A 12397-nucleotide genomic window follows, 5' to 3' on the forward strand; every position below is an offset into this window, starting at 1 on the left:
AACGCAAGCCACCCAGGCTTCCTCATCGGATGAGAATAAGCTTACCGACAATCTTAGCTTGCAAAATGAACCCGGCACCTGATGACTGTATCCCAACGGGAAGAGCTCTGCTAGTAAATATTTGTATCGCTGAAATCACAACGGCTCTCCCAGGAAAGCTGGACCGTATCGACAACGAGCTCCCGGTCCCCTGCGCGGATTCATTGCTACGCGCATGCAAAGAGCCGAGTTTCATCCTTTCCCCAGCCCTAGAGGAGAGGCTTTGAGCTTTTGCATCACAGCAACTGTTTCACCAGAGCTTGTGACCTGCCATAAAAGCTGCCAAAAGCAGAAACCTGGGGTGTCGAATCTTTACAGAAAAGGCTGCACTTTTTCCCCCTGCACAGATGTTACTATTGCTGTCCCCTTAGGTTCCTGTGTTTTGGGGGCAGCTTCAGTCCCTCCATGTGTCGTAGCTCAAGCAGCCCCTTAAAAATAATTGAAGTATAACTGCAAGTCATGAAGGTCTAGTTAGTCACTCCATCCTGGCAACCGCATGTGTGTAACAACCACGTCTCTTTATAATAACGGACACAAAGGATTCTCGGAGACTTTCTGCAACATCACCTGCTTTCGCCAGTCTGCCAAAATACCCCTCTCTGCGCTAACGTACGTAAACGTGATTTCTTATCATGCCGGCCGAGAGGCCGCCAGGAAACAAAAGCACGCTTTGCATTTGCAAACAGCGCCCTGCAAACTTCGCTAGACAAACTGTTTAAGCCAGTGTCAGAAAGACGGCTAAAATCCTCGTGGCTCTACAAAGCCCAGGTCCACGCCATCCACGCGCCGACTGCGGGAAGGTTTCGTGGACCTTAGGATTAAAAAAAACCCAAAACTTTTCCTAAACCAGAGCTGGTACGGATAGTTGGAAGCGCGCTAGTTCAAAGCAGGGGGGGGGGTAGGTGGTCTTGGCAGGTTCGCCCGCCCGATGAAGGGCGTGTGTACCCGAAAGCTCGCTACGAAGAATTCCTCTAACTATTTGAGCCGGTGTCATTAATAAAAGATATCGGATTGACCCGCAGACCCTCGCCTGCCTTTGTTCAAAGCATCGACAGCAGCGCTCACCGCTGGAAGCAGCAGACGGCTGCGTCCCCGCCGCAGCCACGGGGACCGGAGCGGACTCGGCGCCCAGGGGTCCTCCTGCGCCCCGGGGACGCTCCGGGCACCAAGCCCAACCCTGCGTCCGCCCTGCTTTCTGGGGGGGTGAAAGGGGTCTGTCGAGCATCTATCTCCTCTCCGGGGGTCGGCGGGGCAGCACCCCCTCGGGAGCCCAGCCCTACCTGTGCGAGCTGCCGTCGTCGTAGACGAAGCTGTGGTTGGTGTAGCCCTCGGGCCGGCCATCCTGCGGGCCGGCCGGCTTGTAGATGCCCGGCAGGCTCCGCTCCTCGCCCGACAGCGGCATCGGCGCTCACGCCCGCCCGGTCCCGGTCCCGGCAACCCGCAGCCCGCAGCGCACGGCGCCGCGCGGGGGCAACGCCGCGGGGCGCCAGACCCTCCCCGGAGCGCGCGCGGCTCTCCTTCACGCCCAAGGGGTGGGCGTCGCACTGAGGGAACCCACAAACCCGGGGGGGAGGGGGGGGTCTCTTGGCTGCCTGCTGCCTAAAACACAGTTCGGTCCCTCCCGAGGGTGCAGGAGATGCCCCGGGAGGTCTGGGAGACCCTCCTGCCCCGGCAACCTGCTTTGCTTAGACCCAGAGGGGAGGGCTGTACTCTAAAGGAACCCCAGGGACTTGTGGGGGGGGCTTCCTCTGGGCTTTCTGCTTCCAGAGATGCGGCTTGGTCCCTCCCGAGGGTGTGGGAGACCCTCCAGAGAGGGCTCTAGCCTCCAGACACTGCTTTCTTTAGACCCAGAGGGGAGGGCTTTACTCTATAGGCACCCCAGGACATCACGGGGGGCTTCCTCTTGGCGTTCTGCTTCCAAAGATGCAGCTTGGTCTCTACAGAGGGTGCAGGAGACCCTCCAGAGAGGGCTCTAGCCTCCAGACACTGCTTTCTTTAGACCCAGAGGGGAGGGCTTTACTCTATAGGCACCCCAGGACATCACGGGGGGCTTCCTCTTGGCGTTCTGCTTCCAAAGATGCAGCTTGGTCTCTACAGAGGGTGCAGGAGACCCTCCAGAGAGGGCTCTAGCCTCCAGACACTGCTTTCTTTAGACCCAGAGGGGAGGGCTTTACTCTATAGGCACCCCAGGACATCACGGGGGGCTTCCTCTTGGCGTTCTGCTTCCAAAGATGCAGCTTGGTCTCTACAGAGGGTGCAGGAGACCCTCCAGAGAGGGCTCCAGCCTCCAGACACTGCTTTCCTTAGACCCAGAGGGGAGGACTTCACGCCATGGGAACCCCAGAAACTCCTGGGGGGCTTCCTGTTTCTAGAAAAGCAGCTTGGTTCCTCAAGACCCTCCAGCGGGGGGTCCTGCCTCATGACCTTCAATGCAGGCACAAAGGCTTAACATAAAAAGAAGCCCTGAGGCTCTGTCCTCCCCCACCAGGAGTTGAGGTAAAAGCACATTGCCTGCAGGTGACCCCAACCTGGGCTGTGGCACCCCCTGCAATGAGTAATGCTGTGTTCCCGGCTAGGAAGCTGCTCGGGGCAAGTCACCGTGATCAGTAAATGCACCGGTAGTAGAGGTGATGGGCCAAGGCGGCAGGTCCGGGCCCACCTGGGCTGGATGAAAAGGGAGCAGAGGGAGTCGCAGCCCTGAGATGCTGATCCAAGACTCACCCTTTAATGCAAAAGCATGGAAAGGTTTGCACTTGGGAGAGAGCAGCTGCAAGCAAAATAACCTCGGGTGCAAGAGGAGCTGCTAGAGACTGCTAGGGAGGCTGCAGGGTGGAGAGAGAGCCCAGGGAGCAGCAACGCTGTGGATGAAAGAAGAGGGCTGGGGGGACCTCTAGCCCCCTGGGAGCAGATGTCACAAAGCCAGGAGGGCCAGGGACAACCAGTTGGAGGAGGAGGAGCAGGACATGGTGGCCAGAAGATGCTGAGAAGCAGGCGGTGCACAGAAGTGTAGTAGAGAAAGCTCATTTTGACAACGCCTCTTCAACGAATAGGTAGGAAAGGGCCTGGGCTGCAAGTTTCTCCTCCTGGCAGGTCCCAGGAAAACCCTTCAGCTCCCAAAGCATATTCCTTGACCAGCAAACAAGGCACGAATTCTGCTTCCCTCTGCCCCAGGTGTCCTGCGTTCCCAAGTCAACAGCTCTGACGTCCTGCAAACCTGCGACCCAATTTTATTTCCAAGACTACAGATGTCCGTCCCAAGCCCTGGATTATCTTTTAGCAGCCACCTCTGAATGATGAAAGCTCTTGAAATGAAGCTCTCCTTCCCAACGCAGTTGCATGTGGAGAGAGAGGACCACGCTCTGAGTCGGGATGAGGCGTGCTCCAGGGCCTCCTCCACACTGCCGGCTCCATTGACCTGTCAGCAGGTCCTTTCCCACCGAGCCCAGCGGCCTGGCAGCTCTAGCTCTGCTTTCTGCAGCGGAGCAATGCAGATTCCCAAGCCTGCCGTTGCTTGCAGATGTAGACCAGGCATCAAGATCCTTGCAACCTCAGGGATACCGAACTGTGCCTTTGTAAGACTGCAGAGCTCTGAAGAAACTGTAACTCCCTAACCCCGACTGCATTTCCTTGGAGGGTGGTCTAGGTGCACACGTTAACAGCCATCTTGCATGCTTTTATGGCACGTTTCCCGGCAGGAACACCTCACCATCCTCATCTGTCCAGCATGACAGACATCCGTCCTGTGCCCCAGCGCGCTTCGACCGCTGGCTCCCACGTGAAGGCTCGTGGGTTTACGGCTCTTGCTAGGCCTGTAGTAGACTTTGTCTCTCTCTCAGCTTCTCGTCCTCCTCTTCTCCCTCCATACGGACTCTCCTGCACCAGAAATCATTCGAGAGAAAAGCAATGAATACTCCTGTGCCATCTACCCACGTGATGCTTCTTGACCCTTCATGATTTTATGCCAAGCAAAGCAATGCTTCATTCACTAACCGCCTCACATTACCCATGGTAGCAAAATGCTAACATGCCAATCTGCAAGGAGAGGGGGTGGGTAACGTAGCAGCTGATTAACATGCGAGGTGGTAACTCAGAAGTGGAGGAGGAATCATTTAAGATGGTTCAGGTGGGGGTGGACACACGTGAACAAGAAAGAATGGCCAGAAAGTGGCGGGGGGTGGGAGGGGACAGAAACCTTTTCACTCTGATGTTGAATCTGAGACTTCGAGGTCAGAGGGAGTGGAGTGACCTTGCTTCAATACAGCAGTTCCGGGCAGTGCAGGGAAACTGCGCACAGCCTCCAGACTGCAGCTATAGGTGGGTTTGGGTGAAAGACCTAGCACCTGGCCTAGGTTAGCGTTCAAGAGAGCTGAATCAGGCCCTTCCTCTAGAAAGCACCGCTCGAGACCACAGAGCGATGCTCCAGCTAGTTCAGGGTCTGGCAACAGTAAAGTGCTGTGAGCCCAGAGCCGTGCCTGGCTAACGCAGCATGCTGCTGCTACGAAGCTAGGCCAGGTGTCCCTCCCTGGCTCTGCTGCCCTCCGCAGCTTGTTCTGCCATAAACGTGCCCAGCTGGCGGGCTCTGCTGTGAACTGTCCCTAGAAATGTGTTTGCTTTTACATGTCATAAGGGAAGCAGCATAGGGAGATCTGGGCTCTTTCCCAGCTCTGCCATTGACCTGTTGGGTGACTCTGGGCAGCTCAGTCCCCCTCTCTGTACCCATTTCCCCCCCACATCTCTAAAAGGGGATGAATGCTTTGTGAAACACCAAGGTCTATGGATGAGAACGGCCACAGGGAAGCCACCCGCTCCCTCCATCTCTCATAGGGTTATTTCTCCCTTGCTCTGCCAAGTATTTCGAGGCGTGTGAAAGGTGCTACAGCAAAAAAGAGCAACCCAACTCTGCAGCGAGTTGCTGGTGCCTGAGCTGAGAGCTTTCTGGCTATTTATGAGCATGTCTCATCTTCTTGTTCCACATTACAGCCATCCCCCTTGCACTCTGGGCCTCTCAGAAGTCCCCAGAAGATGCTGGCTACCATCCAGACCTCCAAAAAAATAATTTACTTAGCATTCCCAAGGAAAAACACCCACTGACCTAAATGAATTTAGTGTACGCTGATGAGATTGCCACGGGCTGAGCCTCTGTCCTGTGCAAATGCATCACAGATCTCTCCTGGCAGAGACAAAGGGAATCAGAAAGGGAACATTGCCTTGGAAGGACTCCAAACCCGCCCCTGTACAAAGCCTGGAGCCCGCACGAGCCTGTCGCTGCCAGGGTTAGTTCACGGACGCCTCATGCTCTGCCCCAAGAAATATCAGGCTCTTCCCCACCCCTGAATGTGAAGGGAAGCCCAATACTCTCCCTATCCTTCTTCCTTCCCAACTGCGCTGGCATGCCAGCTGCTGGGGTTGTGTCAAAGGAGAGGGGAAGGGCAGGGGTCTCACCCATAGCTCACATATATGGGGCAATGGCAAGCATGGCGAAGCAGAGATTTTGGGCCAAAGTGGGTGGAAATGTCCTGTTATGCAAAACGAGGTGGGGGATGCGGCTGTGAATTGGCCAGCCTGCAGTAGACAGGAAGACGACATGTCCCATGGAAGGATCAAATTATTCCTACCATTTCCTTTCCAACTGACACACACACACACACACACACACACATATATATATATATAAAAAAAATAAGCTCACAGAAGGAGCCAGTTGTGCAACTGAAATGGTCAGTGCAAACAAAAAAAAAAAAGAAAAAAAATCACAGCTCCGACACCAGACAAAGGGCAAGAAAAAGATGAATGGCTGAATTCCTCCGGGAAAGGAGAGAACAACAACATTACAAAAAGGGCATCGCAGCGTTGAGGACCCAGCAGGCCGCTTCGCTGCGGGTGAGAAGCCGGGCTGGGCTGGCACAGAATTAGGACCGGAGCTGGAAGGAGCTCCCAGGTTGGTGCTGGGGCTTGGTAAGACTTCCTGAGTCCGAGTTATGGGGCAAGGTTGTACAGCCTCTCGGGGCACAGTCAGGCTCAGAGCTGGTTGCTTTGTCACCTTACAACCAAAAACAATATTTACTCTCACAACATCCCATGGCGCTGCTCTGCCTCTTTGCACGACACGCTCCTTCGCGTCGGAAGGAAAGAAACAATTTGCAGACGCTGAGCAATGGTAAATTGGATGTGCCGCACAAGTCCTTTCACTTGTTCCTTCGCAGGACTCCGAGGGAAGCGCAGTACATACGCTTTCCCCTGGAGCTCGCAGAGACACAGTAATTTAAGACCTATCTCTGCATGCTGGAGTGGGAACACATGCTGGAGACTTTTGATTTCACTGTGGGATTTAAAGAAAGAGTCAAGAAGTCCAGAATGCTTTCTTACATGCAACTGGAGCAAAGCTGCTTACAATTTGCTGCGGAAAGGACTCAGCACTGAACTGCAGGATTAGCCTAACGAGCCAAGAGCTCAGACATGCCGAGGGCGATCCTTGGAGGGTCATGCTCTTGAAGCTGAGGCCTAGCAGGCTTTGGGGATTCTCGCAGCACAACAGGTTATACACGTGTTCGAATCTTTGCCATACCAGCACCTCTGTAAGCACCGTCCCATGACCCGTGCTCCTACACCTTCTCCCCCATCACCTCCTGGTGTTTGTTCACTCGCCGCACATGTTAATCTCATCAAGCCTGATGCAAACTCAACTTTGGAGCAGGGCTCTATTCCCAACGACGGTGGGGTTTGAGATCCTACCAACACAGCAAACAAGAGACGATTAGCCAAGCAGCGCTCAGAAGCCATCCATTTCTGAGAGCGCCAAAGATACAGACACTTTAAAGGAAGCTCTTTATCATGGAAATTATTTCTTCTTTTCATTCTGAAGCTTAGAAGCACTGAGAAATGATTGTGTCCTGATTTTATATTAACATATTAATTATAATATGCATGATTAAATTCCAGCCGCTGGGACAAATAATCACAAGAAACAATCCATCACTGCATTTGTTTTCACAGGCCCATGAAAGCTTTGCTATACAGTCAGCATGGTTTAAGAGGTCTGTAGCTTCCCATTTCAGTTGGGAATAAGTGATAGACAGTGGGCATGAGACTCAGACACACAGTGTATAAGTACCTGTTTTACGATGGAAACATGAGTTCAAATTCTCTGCCAAAAGGACAAAGCAGGGCTTTTTGGGATGGTCCAGTGAATTCAGGGCCTACGAACATTTGCAACAGGAGTAGAGTTTACCGCTGCAACCACTCTCACTTATCCCTTCAATTATATCTGTAATTCATGCTTAAAATTAAAGTCTGGATTTCCAGAAACAACCAAGAGGGTTCAAAGAAACCTGCCAGAAAGCGAATCACCGCACTCCAGCAATCACCCCCCTGTGCAAGGAGGTACTTGCTTCGCAGCATGAACTGTGATATTCCAGGTCCTGGTGCCCGCACCCATCCTGGGAGCCTCCCTCTTGCTCAGTTGTGCCTACCCCTCCTTTTCCCACCTTCGAGAGCCATTTTTTAATTTGCTGCTTTGCCAAAAAGCTTGCAAAGAAATGGTGGCTTTGATGAAGTCTTGCAGCTCTGTTATGGTAACTAATGTAGAGAGAGGAGAGCTAAAAACCAAATTTATGTGCAATGCCAAAGCATCAAGAGTGATCAATGTAGTGGCACATACCATATTTATATCCTGACTTGCCGTGAACCGGTTTGCAGGTGGTTATGCTCCAGGTTGCTAATCCTGCGGGTGCTTCTGACTTCCGTTGTGATTTCTAGGTGAGAACTGGAATGTTTCTTTAACATAAAACTACGCACGGAGATCCGGCATTTGGAGCTCAGTTTCCTTGGGAAGCGCCGTCGTTAGGGAAGGGGCTGAAAATGTGGTCGTCCCCGTTCCGCTCTCAGCTCCTCATGCAGCAGGCAAGATCCTTCAGCATCTGCCCTTCAGCTGACCTCTCTGTAAAACAAGAATAAATGAGTGTTTAAGCCCAGAAGGGACCGTCGGATCGTCTGCCTGTTCTCTCACATATTACAGGCTATTAAATTTCAATTTCTGCATCTGAAGGCATCAAGAGATGGAGCAGCTGCCACTTCCTTGGCTAGTTTGTTCCACCGGCTAATCACCCTCATCGCTTACAAGGAGGTATTTGTCATGCGAACGTGCCTGCTTCAAGCTTCCAGCCACCGGTACTCGCGATGCCTTTCTCCAGAGCCCTTCGGTACCCAGTGCTCTCCCACGACGATGCTTGTGCACTGCAATCAAGTCACCCCTTCATCATCCCTTGTCAAGCTAAGTAGTCTCTCCCGCCGAGGTGCTCTCTCCGGCAGCATCTCCAGCTTACACCTGGGTGCTCCCTTTGCTCGTTGTGAACACCAGCATAGCACTCGCAGTCTCCCAGCCCGCTAACGTTGCCCCGTTATCAAATGAATATCAGCAAGTCCCAGGTGTTGCTGACCATCTCTTTTTGGACTGCTACATGCAAGCTATCTATGCCCACAGATTTTTTAATTTTTTTTAAAAATGCATATCCCCAACAGATGATATTTAATATCCTCCTTCCTAATGGACTGGAAAGTCCTTCATCAACTTCATGTGGCCTATTACTCATTACAATGTTTACCTACTTCACAAGGTCAGCTGAGGCTGGGAGGCTTAATTAATATTAGTAAAGCACTCTGAAAGCCTGTGATGAAAGGCGCATTGTGCAGGCATATTACTACCATTACCCCATTTTGAATAATTTAAGATTCTGTGGTTTTCTACAATTTTTCATCTCTGGTTCTAATGACTCCTGCATCTGCAGAGAGAAGCATTAGTCTCAAAGTTATTTTATTTAAAAAGTAGGGATCGCGCAAAAATGCTCCTGTTCAAAAGCACGGGTCAAAGGTGTTATGTAATATTGGGAGCGCTCAGCTCATCAGGGTGAAAGCCTTCTGAAATGCTAATGAGGTTACCACTTCTTGTGTCACCTCATTAATAAAATTAAATTAAATTAAATAGGGCATTCTTTGCATTTACTTTCCCCACTTCCCTGCTGAGTTCCTGCTTTCAGTTTGTTGCCATTTCACTTCTGTGCATCCCCTCCCGGTCTGGCACAATGAGCTGCCCGCCCACACCCCACCCTCCTTTACTAAAAAATATGGAATTTAATAAAGGACTATTTTGTGTCGTCACCTTAACTTTGCCATTGCTCAGCTCCGAGGTTGCAGAGTGCCTGGCTAGAGGCTTGCAGAGATGTGTGCAGCCGGGATGATATGAGGAAGGACTCCCAAGTCTGTGTCTCCACGTGCAAGGGGATTTGGTCAGTCCCTGCCTACCCGCATGCCGTTGGCCAAGTTACTGGAGGTCACGTGCTCTCTCCATCTCCTGATTTATTCATATGGAACAGGGATAAAAACACCTGAAACTCCCCCCCCGCCCCCATTCATTTAATGATTGCAAAAAAAATAAAATAACAATTCATTTTGCAAATTGCTAAATCAATGCAAGGAACAGCCTACAATTCCATAAAACATGAAAGGTTCCAAACTCAGAAGCTAGAAAACGCCAGACTTCGAGGCCGTCTGTGCTTGTGCCGACACGGTTTGGCACAGATGATGTCGCACTGCTTTCCCTGCGCCTCCGGCAGGGCACAGGATGGACAGCAATCAGACAGCAAGTAGCAGCTCATTATTTCTTTTTTGTACTCCTCGTTACTGCTTGGCCCCGTGCCACCTTTGCAGCACACCCTCCAAGTGCGGCTCTGCGTGCCGAGTGACTCATCTCCTCGTGGGATCTTCTGGGGCGCTCGTCACCCCGATGCAGATGTTAACTAACTTTTCATCACACCAGCCCTGGGAGAGCGGTCAGACCGCCTTCATTTTACAGGCGAGGAACTGAGGCACAAAGAGAGAGAGGCTCAAATTGCCCTAGTCTCGGCTTATGGTGGGAGCCCAGTTTGAAACATCCAGGACCAGCTTTGTCAGAGTACTTATCTAGCCCTTTGCGTGGCCAAAGCATCTCAAACTGGGCAGAAGCAGAGGAGCACAGCCTATCAGTGGCCATCTCTGAAAATTTAGGTTTAAGTGACTTGCCTAACATCACGCAAGAGATCTGTGGTGGAGACAAAGAGAGAATACAGTGCTCCAGGCCAGCATTTATCTGTCCAAACTACAAGATCTTCCTTTTCACCCCTGCAGCCTGCTGCTTCAGTGGATGCAGACCTCTCGACTGATGCAACAAGCAGGGTAAGGTCAGAGGCAGCAGCATCCTTCACCGCTCAGCACTGACTCATTCCCTGAGCAAAAGCCACTCTCTGCATTGAACAAAGCAAGCGTTCTCCAGGAACAAAACAGCGAGTGAAGACGCAAAAGACTGTGTCATAACACGTACGCACGAAGCAGCAGAATGGAGGTGACGTGGGTCGCTTGAAGTCTCGTGCGTCTTCACCATCTCCGTAATGTTCGCAAGAGGGTCTCTCCATCGGAAGCTCTCTTTTGGAGAGTCTTTTTTTTTTTTTTTTTCCTTTCTGTTTTTAAGAGAAAACCAATTAATTTGTTTGGAAAATGAGAAAGCAGGAAGCCATCCTACCCCCACATGGTCCTTGGCACGTCAGGATCTTGACACCTCCAGTGCAGCCCTCCGCCCCTCGAGGGCACGGGGGAACTGGCAGCAGCAGCAGGTTGGCATGCATTGAACTGTGCATCTGCCAGCCGGTTGCACCGGAGGAGACTTAGGAGCCTTGAGTTCCCTTCCTCCATCTGAAGATGAGCATGTTGCATGTTCCTTTTCCCCACCGCCCTGCAGCCTTGCCCCTGGGGTGTCCCCGACCCCTCCTCCCCGTGCACCCCCAGCTTCGCTCTGGGACCCCTCAGATCCCACCCCCCAGGAGACTCTCTGCAACCTGTCCTCCCTCCCCAGCCTGTCTTCATCTCTCCTTACTCCACTGCAGCAGGAGGGGCCGAGGAGAAACCACCTCCCTACGCACGGCACCGCAGCGGCCTGGGCTGCGCAGCTGGGGACCGGAGCAGAATGAGTGCCGCCATCCTTCTGTTAAGCATACATGAAAAGAGCAGAAGGTACTTCTCTGACACCATGGCAACACGATACCCAGCTCCAAAATCTTGTCTCCAGCGTATCAAGGAGCTGCAGTGCCTCAGAGAGGCCGTGGGAAGTGCTTTAAAAAGGGGTCAAACACTGTATTCCCCCCGCGCCTTGTTTTTGGAAGGAGGTGAACCATTTTGGGTGGGGAAAAAACACAAAACTCTGGGGGTAAAAAAAAAATTCAGGCCAATGCAGAAGGAAAGTTCAGCCCCCTGGCATGGGGAAAGCTCAGCCCAAACACTTCAGAGCCTGGGGAAGGAGAGGGGCCTACAAAACAGGGGCAAATTAAATGTATCGGGCAACATGACCTTGCAGGCATTGCCACCAGCTGAACCGGTACACCAGTCCAACCCCCCATAGCACACCTCCCATTACCGATTGCGCTTTAGCCCGCAACTGCAGGGCCTTTCGGTACGTCATCGTGGGGGTGCCGACGGCCAGCATGGGCCAGATACTGCAAGTGCCTTCCTGTCCACGTAAGCTGGCTGGACTGCAGGCAACTAATACATTCGACTCATGTTCCCGTCCTGCTCTGGCAACTTCCCAGTTCTTGGTCTAGACTCGGGTCTGTCTAATGCACAAGCTTCAGAAGGTGATGGGGCAGGACGGCACGGCGGGGATCTGGACTTTAATGCCGGTGGAGTGGCAAGCAGGATGTGGCCACAGGAAGGCAAAGCTCCAGCATTCACCCCCACACACAATGCCTTGCAGCAGCAAAGAGGGTTTTTTTCTAAAGCCAGATTAGAGCTGTAGCCTGATAAAGGACCCTGCTGCTCCAGCACAAATGCCCACAGAGGCATCTCCAGCTGAGGATTTCTCCCAAAGCCATAAACTTGCAAACAAATCAATAAAAGGCTCTAATTAAAAACCAAGGTGATTAGCAGCAAAATGGCCCTACTGGAGGCCTCATAATGCAGGGAAGAAATGGTTTTGATGACCAGAGCTGTCTTGCTGCTTTGCTGACTTTGAAAAGCGCCCTCGGGAAGGGCCGTCTGGCACAACAGAGATCAGCAGTTATGCCCTATGGAGGGGGAGGCTCGCACAGTGGACTTCTGTATTTGTTCAATCCTACTGATGTAAAATAAATTTTACTGAAGTCTTTTTTCTAGAATTAGCCCATAAACCCCCACTAACAGAAGCATCATAGACAACGAGGGTTGGAAGAGACCTCACGTCTAGTCCAAGCCCCTGCTCCAACTACATCATCCCAGCCAAGGCTTTGTCTACCTGGGTCTAAAACACCTCCAAGGATGGAGCATCCCCAACCTCTCTGGGTAGCCTGTTCCAGTGTTTTAC

The 12397-nt window shown here is 52.2% G+C and overlaps 1 long non-coding RNA gene across 1 annotated transcript; it reads right to left on the minus strand.

Moving 5' to 3' along the window:
• Positions 1-2151: 2151 nt before the first annotated feature.
• Positions 2152-12374, minus strand: LOC112548352. Its single transcript, XR_003092140.1, has 5 exons — positions 9194-12374; positions 7697-7975; positions 5729-6767; positions 5132-5209; positions 2152-3912 (listed from the first exon to the last, which is right to left on the minus strand). It is a non-coding gene; the product is annotated as an uncharacterized LOC112548352 (long non-coding RNA).
• Positions 12375-12397: the final 23 nt, after the last annotated feature.

Source organism: Alligator sinensis, unplaced genomic scaffold, assembly GCF_000455745.1.
Source record: "Alligator sinensis unplaced genomic scaffold, ASM45574v1 scaffold611_2, whole genome shotgun sequence".
Taxonomy (NCBI): domain Eukaryota; kingdom Metazoa; phylum Chordata; order Crocodylia; family Alligatoridae; genus Alligator; species Alligator sinensis.